The sequence below is a fragment of the Triturus cristatus genome, chromosome 11 (assembly GCF_964204655.1).
Source record: "Triturus cristatus chromosome 11, aTriCri1.1, whole genome shotgun sequence".
NCBI classification, from domain to species: domain Eukaryota; kingdom Metazoa; phylum Chordata; class Amphibia; order Caudata; family Salamandridae; genus Triturus; species Triturus cristatus.
The window spans coordinates 1046110249-1046124125 of NC_140594.1; positions in this window are offsets into that span (position 1 = coordinate 1046110249).

Here is a 13877-nt window from a genome sequence, read left to right on the forward strand (position 1 = left end):
CATGATTAATGACATTTTTCAAGTAGCTCAGATCCTTCACATGGCCCAAGAGGGCGGTGTGCAATAGAACATTTCAGTACTGTTCATGGTTTGGTGATTGACACAATGCATGAAGCATACACATCATTGTATGGGAGGACAGGTGATTACATTCAAAATGTATCTCACATAAACATTAGTGCACATTAATATCATTTTCATGGATACGTTTGTGAGCAGAATGTCAGTGACGCGTACTGTGTAGGCCATGTCAACGGGATTCATGATTAATGACACATTTTTAAATGTGTTTTCAAAGTAGGTGGGAAGGAGAACCCCAGAGATGAAGAGGGACATTGGTGAAATGAGCTCAAGCAAATAGAGTTTAAGGTATTGACGGATTTTGCCTAGGATGGTTGGGTGCTGCATGCAAATGAGGGTTAGCATCTCCAGGATCTGGTTGGAGAGTGTATTAAGTTAGGGTATTGCACGGAAATTGGGTTCCATGTCTGTTTACTTTGAAGACTAAGTTTCAATATTTTAAATTGGGTTCTGCAGTGGATTAAGAGCTAGAAAGGTTTTATATGGTATGTGGAGGTGGGTTTGTGATGAGCAAGGTTGAAAACCTTCGGACTGAACTATACACCTGATACTCCAAAAAGTTAGATTTAACTGACTAGCAATGAAACAGAGCGGTGCAATGAAACAGTACCAGGAATTGTTGAAAAAACACTCTTCTGGCTGCAAGCTGCTTTAAGGAAATGACTACTCCAAACTTGATAGAAATTACTTTTGACTACAAATTACTTTTGAGTATATTTACCACAAGCTCCGACATCCCCTCTCCAATTCCTGCGACACATTTTTGGCAGATTGCTGTAGGACTGGCTTATCTGCTAGGGCTACTGGGGAACTAAGCCTGCAGAGTTCTCACACATGGATGACATAAGGTATGTCTCTGTGTGTTAGATGTCATCCTCTAATGGTCAGGTGCCCAGAAAGTGGGTGTCATAGAGATGGAGGGACGAGGATGAGTAGCAGCCTTCTTTGCATTGGATGTGTGTATTTGCTGGAATGGGAGGCACTGTGAAGATGCTCTACATTGCCGAAAAAGCGCTTTAACACCCCATCAGGAGGTAGCAAGCGCTGTATAAATGCAAACCTTTCTTCCCTCTTCTATCCCTCCACTATCCTTCTCAATCCAAAAAATAGACTAACATATCCACCACTCAAATTACTTTTATATTTCACTATACTAATTCACCACTAATCCTTTATGGGTTCCAGAGTAGTGTGCTGCTCGCCGAAAAAGCGCTTTGAAGCCTCGTCAGGGGTAGTAAGCACTATATAAATGCAATTACAACACATATAGACAGAATATTTATTCTGAGACGGTAGAAGGTGACTTGTGAGTCTAATGTGCGCATGGTGTTAGTTATATCCCAAATGCTTTCCCTGCATGTTTCTAATGAAATAATAATGATATGCTTCATGTATACATCATATAATGAAATACTTACATGCCTAAAAGGGACTGCCTCTTTAGGAGGAGCAACTGATGTTACTGAGTGATGACACATGTAAAGCACTACATTGTGGCCGTGACCGTCTTATGGCACTCTACCGTACAATGGTTTATGCAGTCATTAATTGGAAATAGCACCTTTTTGAGAAAACCCCAGTTTCTTATAAGCATTTCCTGGCACCTTACAGAGGAACTGTCAGGCATTTGCTGAGGTACAGAAATAGAGCATCCATGTGTGCCAATACCAGTTTGGACACCTCCATGCTGATTTCTTGACTTGGGAAGGTAACATTTCCGAAAAGTTCATAACGCTGAAACTCTACCCTAGTGCTACTACAGTTAGGATATTTAGTGACAACAGCATTTTGCAGGTAATTATTGAATTTCAGAAGTTGCCACTTACGCCATCATTTTTGCATAATTTAAAAAGCACAACAAAAAATCACTCTCTAGCTCAAAAGGATCAAAGTAGTTTGAAATGTTGCACCCTGGGTGCAAATCTGCTCCTGGGACTTTGCAATAGTTACCTGATCACCATCCAGTTGTAGATTGCTGTGTTTGTGCATTTAGAGATTACTGTTTTCTCAAAATTATGTAAACATACCATACCTAATTAATGGACTGTGGGTCTTCAGTATATTAGGAAAAAAAACATTAAATATTTACATTTAATTCTACAACTCTTACTAGGAGGAAATAAAATACAATGAATTTCTGTGTAAACCTGTTGTCAGATCTTGAAATGTTTGTTTCTAACATTAGTAATCTGAAATGGATTTTAATTCAGTTGTATTATTCGATTAACAGCCCTGAAGAAGTTCCTTCCAGTGGACTGAAACACATTGGCTATGTCTGTATTGTGAATGTCTTTCAGGAAATTAATAAAGAATTGTTTTGAAAGAATATCGGATGCTGTTGAGAAATTTAATTGTGTGAAGTGAAAAGATACTTTCCAAGACATTACCAAAGAGTCCAATTTGGTAGGAAGTTCTTGAATACATTGATGGTTTTTGCATCTTTGTGGTGGTTGACAGAGGAAAGTGGATAATGGTAATGTACAGCATTTTGGTATGACTAATTGAAGCAGCAGAAAAATACTATTCATTGCTATTTGGAACAGCCATCACAGTAAGTCATAACATATACTGTTTAGTTGTGCAATCTCACCATATAGGGTTGGCAAAATGTACTTGAATTTGTAGGTAACCAAGTAATAGATGTCATCCTACTTCATTCCATTTTCTAAACATTTTTGTGTTGAGGATATCCTCGTGTGGGATGAGCACTTCTTCTCCTCGACCTCTGGTCTATTAGTTGTATTGGTATATGTCCGGGTGACAGCAGTGAGGGGACATGCATAAAGATCTATGAAGAACAGAGACAATACAAAGCCCTGCAGTAATGCCCCAAACAATAATTGAAGATCAGATGGAAATAGCGGAAGAAATTTCTGTCCTTTCCTGAAAGAATTAGCCTTTCCATAGAATCCCACTATCTCCTGTCTAGTTTGTAGAATGGTAAGGGTGACAGTGTCAAATGACACTACCATATTTAGCTGGATCATGAAGCCACCACTGTCCTAAACTGGTAACCCATGCCCTTCATAAAGAACACTTAACACATCCAATTCCATAGCTGCCAAGGTGGAACCTAGCCAGAAGGGAATCAAGAACAACACTGCCCTGGGTAAACCGCTTCCACCTTGAGTTATTACCACAATTTCTAACAAGTTAGCATGACATAGTGAGCTGGAACCAGGGTTGTGTTGCACACATCTCGGGAGTCTAATCATGGTTTCTTTAGCAGCCGCAGAGCTTCAGTTAGATTTTTGAGAAATGAAGTCATGAAATTCCACATAATATTTCGAGTCATTCCACACTTTTGAAAGTCTATGTACATTTACACATACAATTTTGTGAGTAAGGGGCATATGTATCAACATCTCCATTTGCGAATCTCAAATAGCGATTTTTTGAGAATCGCTATTTGAGAATTGCAAAACGGGATGTATTTAAAAAATTGCAAAACATTTGCGATTTCTTAAAATTCCTTAATTGCGATTAGCAAATTGCGAAATCGCAATTAAGGAATACCTTCCCATTCATTCCTATGGGCCAGGAGGCCCATAGCAATGAATGGGAAGTCCTTCTCAATTTGCGATTCGCCATTTGCTAATCGCAAATTGAGAATAATTTCAAAGGTGCAAGGGTGTCATGATGACACCCTGATGCACCACTGAAATCAGCATCACTGCACATATGGCGCACATACATGCCCTAAGGGCATGTATGTGCACCACATGGCACTTTGAAATAGGCAAAAAAGAGCATATTTCAAAGAAATCGCAATTTACCACCAACTTGAAGTTGGTGGTAATTTGCGATTTCTTAAGGAGAAATCGCACAACTTGGGTGCGTGTTACATTGCATTTAAGAAATCGCAATTTACGATTTCTTAAATGCTTACGCAAACTTAAGAAATCGCAAATTTAGAGATTCCTTAAGATTGCGAGGCTGAAATGCCTCATACATCTCCTTTTGCGATTTTGTATTCGCAAACGCTGTTTTTTTGCGATTCGCAGCGTTTGCGAATACAAAATCGGTTGATACATATGCCCCTAAATTACTTAAATGGAAATCGATAATCAGGCAATGTCCAAAGTGGAATCTTTTTGCCTTACACAATATAATTCTGAGAGTAGAATTCAAAGCAGAGCAACCAACAGCACATGTAAGAGCCCCAATCTAGATGCAGGTAATGGAGGCAGGAACGTGTGAAGAAAGGGAAACAAAATGCATGTCAGCTAGTTGAACGATATCATTTTAGAGGCTTCAAACCTCGATATTTTATTGTATACATGATGCAAGCTATCAAAGTTGTTGCGTTTGTGGTCCTTTTGAGGGCTTATGCTGGCCTTACAAATGTCTTAATGAGCTTAGAGGAACCACTAAGCAGGGTATGGGCAACTTTATACCTTGGTTGGGAAGAAATAGCACCATGAGAAAGTCATGGATGTAGGACAGACTGTATATTTGAGTTTGATAGTGGGTGATAAAGCAGAATTGTGCACATTACAAATAGTTGTAAGCAACAACTCTCTTGAAAGGATTCACCATGCTAGATAACCATCCTTTCAGGACAGAGGGCAGGCGTACATTTCTGGGTGGTTTGAGAAAGTAAAATAGAGCAACAAGACAACACAGATGATAAGGGGGCACAGTTGCTATCAGAACAAACTCAGAATGACACAAGGCAAGCACACAGCTGCACTGAAAGTGACAAATACAATGACCGGCTCCCAAAATATTAAATAAGTGTCAAAAGCCAGAAGTCATTTGGATCACTGTGAATATCAATGGAGGTATTTGGCTTTCTTTTTATTTTTATTAACTCTTTGTATTGAAAACAAGGCATGACATACAGGTTATCCAATTTTGCGCAGATTGGCAGTAGATGTTACATTGCAAGTGGTACAGTGACGCAGATGTGTCTCAAAGTAAAAAATGACATTATCAATTGTACATGGATAGATCCCACTGATAAAGTCCTCCCTTGACCTCGGGGGCTCACATATCTCCACCCTGTGGACATTCCATTGCCCCCATATTTGTGTCCATTTGTTCAGGCACCCCCTGGCTTCATAAATGGACTTTTCCGTGACCATACACCAGTCCATATCATTGCCCCAATCTGCTGTACTAGGAAAGTTCTGAGCCCTCCAAACTCGTGCGATGTTCCTTTTTGCCGCCATCAGCCCCAAGGTAACCCATGTTCGCTCTCTGGAGTTCAGGTCAGTAGATCCCCATATATTCAGGAGGGCCAACTTAATATTGCAATGAATCAGTTGCCCCAACGCTTCCTCCATCAGGTGCACAACCGCCTCCCAGTATCTCCGGATCAATGCGCCCTCCCAGAGTTTATGAATAGAAGTTCCCTCCTGCCCACATTATCGCACACAGTCACCGTCAGAACTATAACCCATACTAACCATCAGGGGCCCAGATAGGTAGGATCTATGGAGAAGCTTTAACTGCACCAGGCAGAGCCTGGAGGAGATAGCCACCTCCTGGGGGGTGGGCCACCGCCGCCAGCCACTCCTCGTCATCCAGTCCTGCCACGTTGTGGTCCCATTTAGCCCTCAAGTGGGTCAGGGGATCGTTCATGTTGTTGATGAGTGTAGGAAGGTGGATATCTGACTATGGTTACCCCCAACTTTTTGCCTAGTGTCTAGCTGGTTTTTCGACTTAGTTGGCCTGAGATCCTGCCATTCAGGGTCTCAGGCTGTCTGCTCTCTCTTTAAAATGGACTCCATGTACCCTAGGTACATACACAATTGGTAAGGATCACCTTATTGGACCCTGTACAGTGTACCCTAGGTACCCAGGGCATAGGTGTACCCTAGGCCTCCCAGGGGCTGCAGCATGTATTATGCCACCCCTGGTCTGGCCTTCCAATCAGACACAACTGGCTGATCACTCAGCTGGGGCAAGGTCGTGTAATCACCCCTTGCTTAGATATAGTATACCTATATCTACCCTTATATATAGACACATGTGTACCTATCAGCCACTCCTATGGCAGGCCTTAACAATCCTGGAGGCAGAGTGCTTGGTAACATGTGAGATGGTGCTCTAGCATGAGTTGAGCCTGTCTGCAGCTTTTGGAGCCATGTCCTTATAGCTGTTCTATGATATAGCCTACCATATACTCTTAAAGTGCCTTATAATCTTAAACGGTTATGGGAACTATGGTTTGGCTTTATCAAAACATGTCGTGTAAGGTGTCTAACACTTTGGAATAATACCCCCATACCATTTCTGATGATGAGGATATTATTCCTCCCTTCTAGAGGGAGAGACATGTAAAAATCCTACTTTGCTTTTTAACTCTAACCAAAGCCTCAGCATCACAAAATGGATGCTGCTGCCGCAGACACGAGTCTGACCTCCTGCTGCTGGGAGTGATCCCGGCAAGGGAGGCTTGGACAATAGGTTTCCTGCTTGGGGAGGTGCTAGCACCTCCCCAGACAGACTTTAGTGTATTGGGGCAGGGAGGGCTGAAAGGAGATGAGACATGCCTGGGGCACACAAGGTGTCCCATGCATAGTCCAGTTCAAACCGGTGCTGGGGCACTCCAGCCCCAGTCCTGGCGCGAAACTGGACAAAGGGAAGGGAGTGTAACCACCCCCCTCCCAGGTCCCACCCATAAGGCGTGACCTAGCAGGCAACCCAGCCCCCCTGATTAGTATAAGTGTGGTAGCTGGGCCCCAGGAGTTTAGATTATCCTGAACCTGCAACTTGAACAGAAACTCTGGACCTTCGACATTCGACGAAAGAAGAAGACTGAAAAATCTCCCTTGTGGCCAAGGAGTGGCTACCCTGTGCAAACAGGCACCATCAAGAGACTTACCCTTTGCTTTGCTGAAGTTCTACGAGGGACCGACTGCAGAGCCCAATCAGAGCCTTGACTTCCAGACTTCTCCGACCCTGATCCACATCCACAGCCGAGCTGAGATCCGTGGAGGCGACGAGAGACGTGGGACCGGCTACCTGGGAAAAGTGGCGAGTATCTTCCAGCGCAGCTTCTGAGGTACCCTCGAAGTTGTGCACCGGGGATTGAGAAGCCCCAACCCCAAGCACCATCTGCACCGAAGATCAGCCCCCCACACTCCACGAGTCCTGCGTGGGGCCCTTCTGCATTTTCCTGCTTGCCGCGTCTGTCCGGTTGCTTGCCCGTTAGCTAGCGGCCTTTGCGACGACACACCTTTAAATCTTCACTGCTGGTTTGGCTCCTCCAGACTGGCTCCCGCTTCTCTGCAAAAGAGAAGCACCCCACACCTTCCTGGTCTGCACCAGAAGCAAGTCCTCCATTCTTCGTGGGTTCCGCTTGCCAAGGCTTGGTGAGTCCTAGTTCGACTTCGACGCCGCCGACAGCAAGAGCCTTCGTGGGACAGCTCGCCTCCTGGTCCTGGTCGTCCTCGACGTCACCTGGTACCCGTGGCTGTTGCGACAAGCTTCACTCTTCACCTGCAATCTTCACGACATCGCCTGGTTCCTTCCTGGTTCCTTCCTGGTTCCACGTGGTCACTGGCTAGTGACCTTGACTCTGTCCCTTCTGCTTGCAGGTACCCTTCCTTCTTGATCCCGGCCTTGGGATCCACCGGACACTCTGCACTGACTGCCTGTCAGCAACTTTCCTTCAGGCATCCATAGAAGTCCACGACGAAACCCGACGCAAGTTCACACCTATGCACCCGCAGCCTGTGGGCTAGGTAACTTGGGTACTTCGGTGCTCACAAGGGTAGTGACTATCCTAGGGTCTAGTTTCCGAGTCTCGACTTCCTAGTTGCTCCAGAAGTGTCCTAAAACTGCTAATTTCAGAACTGTACTATTTCTATCGATTATACGCATTACGCGTGAGTGTTTCCACTCTGCACCTGAATCCCGTGGGCCTCCCACTTCCTAACTGTTGGTAGTGTAGTGTAGCCCCAGCGATTCCCTAGGCCTAGGCCTATTCTATTTCCGTGACAGTGGTCCTTATACCACTTCTTTAGTATATGGTTTGCGTGGCCCCTAGGGCCTATCTGTATTACTTACCTGTGTGACTTAATGTATGCTTGAATAAGACTGTGTTGTACTTACCTCGAATCTCATAAAGAGTGCTGAGGGTTTGAATAGAATAAATACACTTTATTTTATATATATATCTGTTGTGGTGTCCTTTCATTTGGTATTCAAGGGATTATATATGGTATCACAGCTGGCTTCACATGCCATTCAGAGTTTAGCCTAAGACTGCTCTTGTCCATGCTACCACTAGTATAGCTGGTCTATAAGGTTGACTTTACAACCAATCACCATAAGGGTTGTTTGGACTGATATAAGGTGTACACTAGAACTAGTGACATCATACATCAGGCCAACTTCTCACAATGAGCTTTTTATAAATAAGGGAAATAGTCTTCTCCGGTAGGTCGCCGTCCAAAATTCTGTCTTCGAGTGGGGAGGATTCGGGGAGTACACTACCCTTGGGAAGAGCCGCAAGCAGGGCGTGTCTGATTTGGAGATATCTGAAATATTCAGACTGGTATAGTTCATATTCCTGCTGCAGCCGGGAAAAAGGGATCACATCACCCAACTTCCACAAATCACCCACCTTGGATATACCTATGAGGTCCCATCGATCGAAGCCCCTCGAGCGGATCAGTCTACCCAGTTGCTCACTGTGCCAGAGCGGCGTGGCCTGCGTGAGTTTCCCCTCCCAACCCAAGCTCTTAGTAGCCTTTTTCCACACATGTGCCGTATGGTCAGTCGGACCAGTCAGAGCAGGCTTCAGCGACAGCACATATAGAGCGCCCTCAAAGCTGCCACCAGGGAGGAGCCATCTGTCGATCTGAAAGGCCGGGTCGCCCTGCTGCCTGTACATACATTGTTTGATTGCTGCAAGTTGTGATGCCCAGTAGTACTTTCTTATGTCTGGAAGTCCGATGCCCCCAACAAACCACCCTAGCGTGAGTTTGTGCATTGCAATACGAGGTGGCTTACCCTCCCACAACTAGTCCTGCACAATACTGTCAAGTTTCTTAAAGTACGAGGAGCCGACAGGGGACGGAGTGTTTTGTAATAAATACAGGAATCTGGGAAGGGACATCATTTTGAATAGGGCCGCGCGCCCCAAAAGAGACAATGGCAGCGATTTCCAGTGCAAGACATCTAATTTAAGACACAGGAGAGGCGGCAGGAGATTACGGTTGTAAAAGCTGGATAGATCTTTAGAGACCCAGATCCCCAGGTATTTGAAGCCATCAGTGGCTTCCGTCAATTGATAGCCCAGAGGGAGTGAAGGACGTTTGCCACGGAGGATATAAAGCACTAACTTGGACCAATTTATGGAATAGCCAGCAAGCCTACCAAATACTTGAAATATGTCCAGGACCACGTTAAGGGAGGCGGCCGGGGAGGCCAAGTAGAGCAAAATGTCGACTGCATATAGCGATATACGGTCCTCCCACCCAGACGTCCATTTAAGGCCCATTATGACGGGGTCCTGGCAGACCCACATTGCCAGAGGCTCAAGTGCCAAGACAAAGAGAAGCAGAGACAAGGGGCAGCGCTGTCTGGTGCCCCTGCCGAGAGTGCAGGCGGGAGACTTCCTGTTGTTGACTACCATTTGGGCAAGCGGTCGTATATATAGAAGCCGCACCCAACTGGTAAATTCGGGGCCAAATCCTAATTTGTGAAGGACTGCAAACATGTAGGGCCACTCGATGGTGTCGCATGCTGAAGCAGCATCCTGGGATACCACGAAGGCGTCTTCCCTGATTGTGTCAACACGGCACAGCACTCCGTGGAGCCTGCGCAAGTTGAGAGAAGGCATAAATCCTGATTGGTCCGGATGGACCTCGCAGGTAAGGACTCTAAGCAGTCTGGAGGCAAAAACCTTTGCTAGGATTTTCGCTTCACAGTTAAGCAACGAGATGGGCCTTTAGGATGAACACTTGTTGGCTGGCTTGCCCACTTTATAAATGACAACAATGTTGGCGAGTCTCTGGTCCTCGGGCAGGATACCCTCCTTCTTGCTTTCGCGGAACATTTCGGCGAGATAGAGTGCTGTCTTGCCCGCTGTGAGCTTGAACAGCTCGATGGGCAAGCCATTAGGGCCCGACGCTTCCCCCCCACGTAGATCGTGGATGGTTTTTTCGACCTCTGCGACTGTGATGTCTAGTTCAAGATCACAACACTCCTCTTCAGAGAGTGACAACTTTGAAATATCACGTAAAAGCGAGGAAGCCTCCTCCTCCGTGAGATGTATAAAGTGTCTGGTAATATGTGCCGAATGCATCCGCTATGTCTTGGGGTGCAGTGAGGCGGTAATTGGAGTCTGTTTCTATCTCAACCACGACGCGATGAGCCCTATCCCTGCGATCCAGCCAGGCCAGTAATTTGACAGCCTTATCGCCTACGTCATAGATTCTACTGAGCGTAGCCCTATAGTGCGTCTTGGCAGCTTCAGTAGCCAAGTCGGTGAATTCCTTGACTTTAAGTCGCAGTTTATGCCGCACCTCCGCTGATTCTTGCATCCGGAGTGCGTTCTCTAAGTCTAAAATTTCCCCTTCCAAACGAGCCATATCTGCCCCCTTCTCTCTACGTTGTACCGCGATCTGGGCCAAGGCCACCCCCGTATAACAACCTTATAGGCCTCACAAAGCGTTGCCATCGAGTCTACTGACCCCACGTTCTCCTGAAAATAAAGGTCAGACTCACTCAAGACCTTATCCCTGATTTGGGGAGTCGTGAGGTACCAGGAGTTTATCGGGGCTGTATGGCCGAACGTGGGCTCTCCCACTTCTAGGCAACAACGGATGGGTGAATGGTCAGAGATTCCCCTAGCCAGGTGCTGTATTTCTTTGACGGTGTGGAGCTGGTGTGTTAGCTTCAGTATATAGTCTATACGGTACATACTTCGATGTGGGCCCGAGTAGAAGGTGTATTGCTGCTTGGTTGGATGCAGTCCTCTCCAGACATCCACCAGTCCCATCGCTCCCAGAAATCTGTGGATCCGCCTGCGGGAGGGCAGAAAGGCCATCGGTCGAGAGAATCAGAAACAATGGCGTTGAAGTCGCCCCCAATCAACACTCTGCCATCCGGCAAGTCTAAAAGGAGATTCCCAAGGTCTGTGAAGGCCTGAGTGTGGAGGCCTGGCAGTATGAAGACAGAAAGAAGATTGAGTATGCGCCCCTCCCAGGTCCTGGAGGCAGCAACGAATCTACCCAGGACGTCAGTGCCGACAGAGTCAATTGTCATGGGGAATGATTTTCGGACCATTATACCCACTCCCCGGGAGCCAGAGCTGAAGGCCGAATGTGCCACTAGCTGGAAACCCCATCTCGACAAGGCCTTACAGGCATTACCAAGCAGGTGGGTCTCTTGTAGGAGGACTACATCTGGGGAGTGTCTTTTTAAAAATTGGAGCACTATGCCCCGCTTGATCTTATCTCCCAGCCCATTGACATTCCACGACAGCAGCATAAGCCCATGTCTAGTTGTCGTGCCCATCACACCTTATGTGTTTGCTCAGTCGCGGGGGAAATCACCCATAGCGCCCCCAGTAGGAGGCACCCCAGTAGTTCATTTCCCCTTCACAGAAATATATACCAAAAGCATGCAGCCAGTAACTGCCCTTACACGGAGCCAATCATATATGTCATACCTGTGGAAAAAAGAAAACAATACAAAAACGAACGTCCCAAAAAAGAAAATGAACCCCCCTCCTTGCCTCCCTGCATGGCGGTGTCAAAACCTCCCGACCACCCAAACTTGCAGAGTGCCTATCGCCCACCCCTTGAACTTGCGGGTGCTTGTGTCTAACTGGGCACCCGTCCCATAGAATAATGTAGCTGGTAAACATACTGTTGAATCAAGAAATAAGTGTTCGCCTACTAGTTACTATCAAAATCACAGTTAGTCAGTCATGAAGAAGTCCCAGAATAAAGGGCCAGTAGTGGGGTCAGTCACACCAGGAGGGCCGAGACCCCGGTCCAGTCCCTCGGCAAGCAGATTGTTCCCCCATCCAAGAGAAGAGCAACTTACAGACCAGTTATTCAGACCCTCCCGTCGCCGCCTTCTGCTCGTTGAGCGGGGTTCCTCCGCCGGACTCCTCCGCGCTCTCCTCAACTCTCGTCCTCCAGGCACGATTGCTTTTCCGGCCTACCATGCGCCATCCATCCATCTAGTCCCAAGCCTCCTCGTGGGTGGCGAAGAACCAGGCCTTTCTGTCGAACTCCACCCTCAGCTTGGCCAGGAAGAGCATTGCGTATTTCAACTCCTTCCCACATCCAGGAAACTGCGTCCTTGTCGCTGCACCTTGAGGGTGAAGTCCGGGAAAAAGGTGATTCGGCTGTTTTGGAATTCCAGTGGGGATGCCGATCGAGCTGTCTGCAGGATGATGTCTATATCCTGGAAGTTAAAATTCCTAGCCAAGGACCGCGGGGGCCCCAGGCTTCGGCCTGCTGCCCGGCACTCAATGTGCTCGCTCCACGGAGAAGAAGTTGGAGAGAGCCCATTTGGTTTGAGATAGGTGGTGATCAGTTCTTCTACAAACAGGTCTGCTGCCGACCCCTCCGACCCTTCCGGTACTCCCAGTATGTGAACATTGTTGTGCTTGCAGCGCCCTTCGTAGTCGTCCAGCTGCGCCTCTAGCTTGGTGATGTGGGCCTGTAGGTCGTTCATCCTGCGCTGCAGTTCAGAAGTGTCTTCGACAAAAGAGCTGGCTTTGATCTCTACATCCTTTAAGCGCGTGTTCATCGAGCGCATATCCGCCCTGATGATGGATACTTCCGAGGACACAGAGTCAATATGCGACTCGAACAACGTGCTCACGGTCGTGATGGCCATGAGAATGTCCTGTAGCATCGGTTCCTTCCACGTCTCTCCAGCATTAAGCTTCTCTTGTGCGGCTGTACCCCCTTTGGGGCTCGCCCCAGGGCCCCCATCCTAGGCGAATTTGTTCAGTTTAGCTTGAACTGCTGTTTTGGAACTTCGACCCCCTGCCAATGTTGAGGCGGTCCGGTCAGTGTGAGCTCTGGGGGAAAGGAGCAAGGCTGCTCTGCGCAGTTGGGGGCCTGCTCAAAATATCGATGAAGCTTCTCCAGTAGGGCTCGGGACAGTATTCCCGGTGTGCATCACCGTTCAGTTTTGACCAGCTACCGGATCATTTTAAGTGCGGATTTTTTCAGGGACGGGCGCACTCAGACGGAGCCACCTCAGAAAGCGGCCATTGCTTTCGGTGGTTGGCCACGCCCCCGTATTTGGCTTTCTTAATTTAAATATGATCCGCTCGGAGCCTCGAAGCAAAGACATTGCAAGCATTGAAAATGAAACTATAGAGTAAAACGTGTAAAACAAACCAAAAAACAAATACAAATCAAACCAGCTCATCATGTACTGCCAGTTTGTGCAGATTGGTGAGGGGGCTGTTAAACAAAGAAAAATCCATTCACACACAAGAGCAACTGGACTAGGTAAAGAAGGAAAAAGGAGAAAGGTATGGATCCTCTTCTAGGAAGAATCCACTTCCTAGTACCTCTTGGGTATTTTAACATATTGGAGTAGACGTCTCACTCACTTTATCGTGACATGCTTTATCATCGGTGCCTATCCACACCCTGGTAGGGTGATACCACTAGGACTGACTCAACCGAAAAGGAATGGATGTTCTTAGATTAACTCTGTCTGGATAAGCAGGTATCCAGAAGAAAAGTAGGAGGATAAAAATACCCACAGGTATACCGAAAGAGTTCCTTTAGTTATAGGGTACCTGGAGTATGAAAAAATAGTTTTTTTAGGGGTTTTATTGAATCTAATTGTTCAATTAA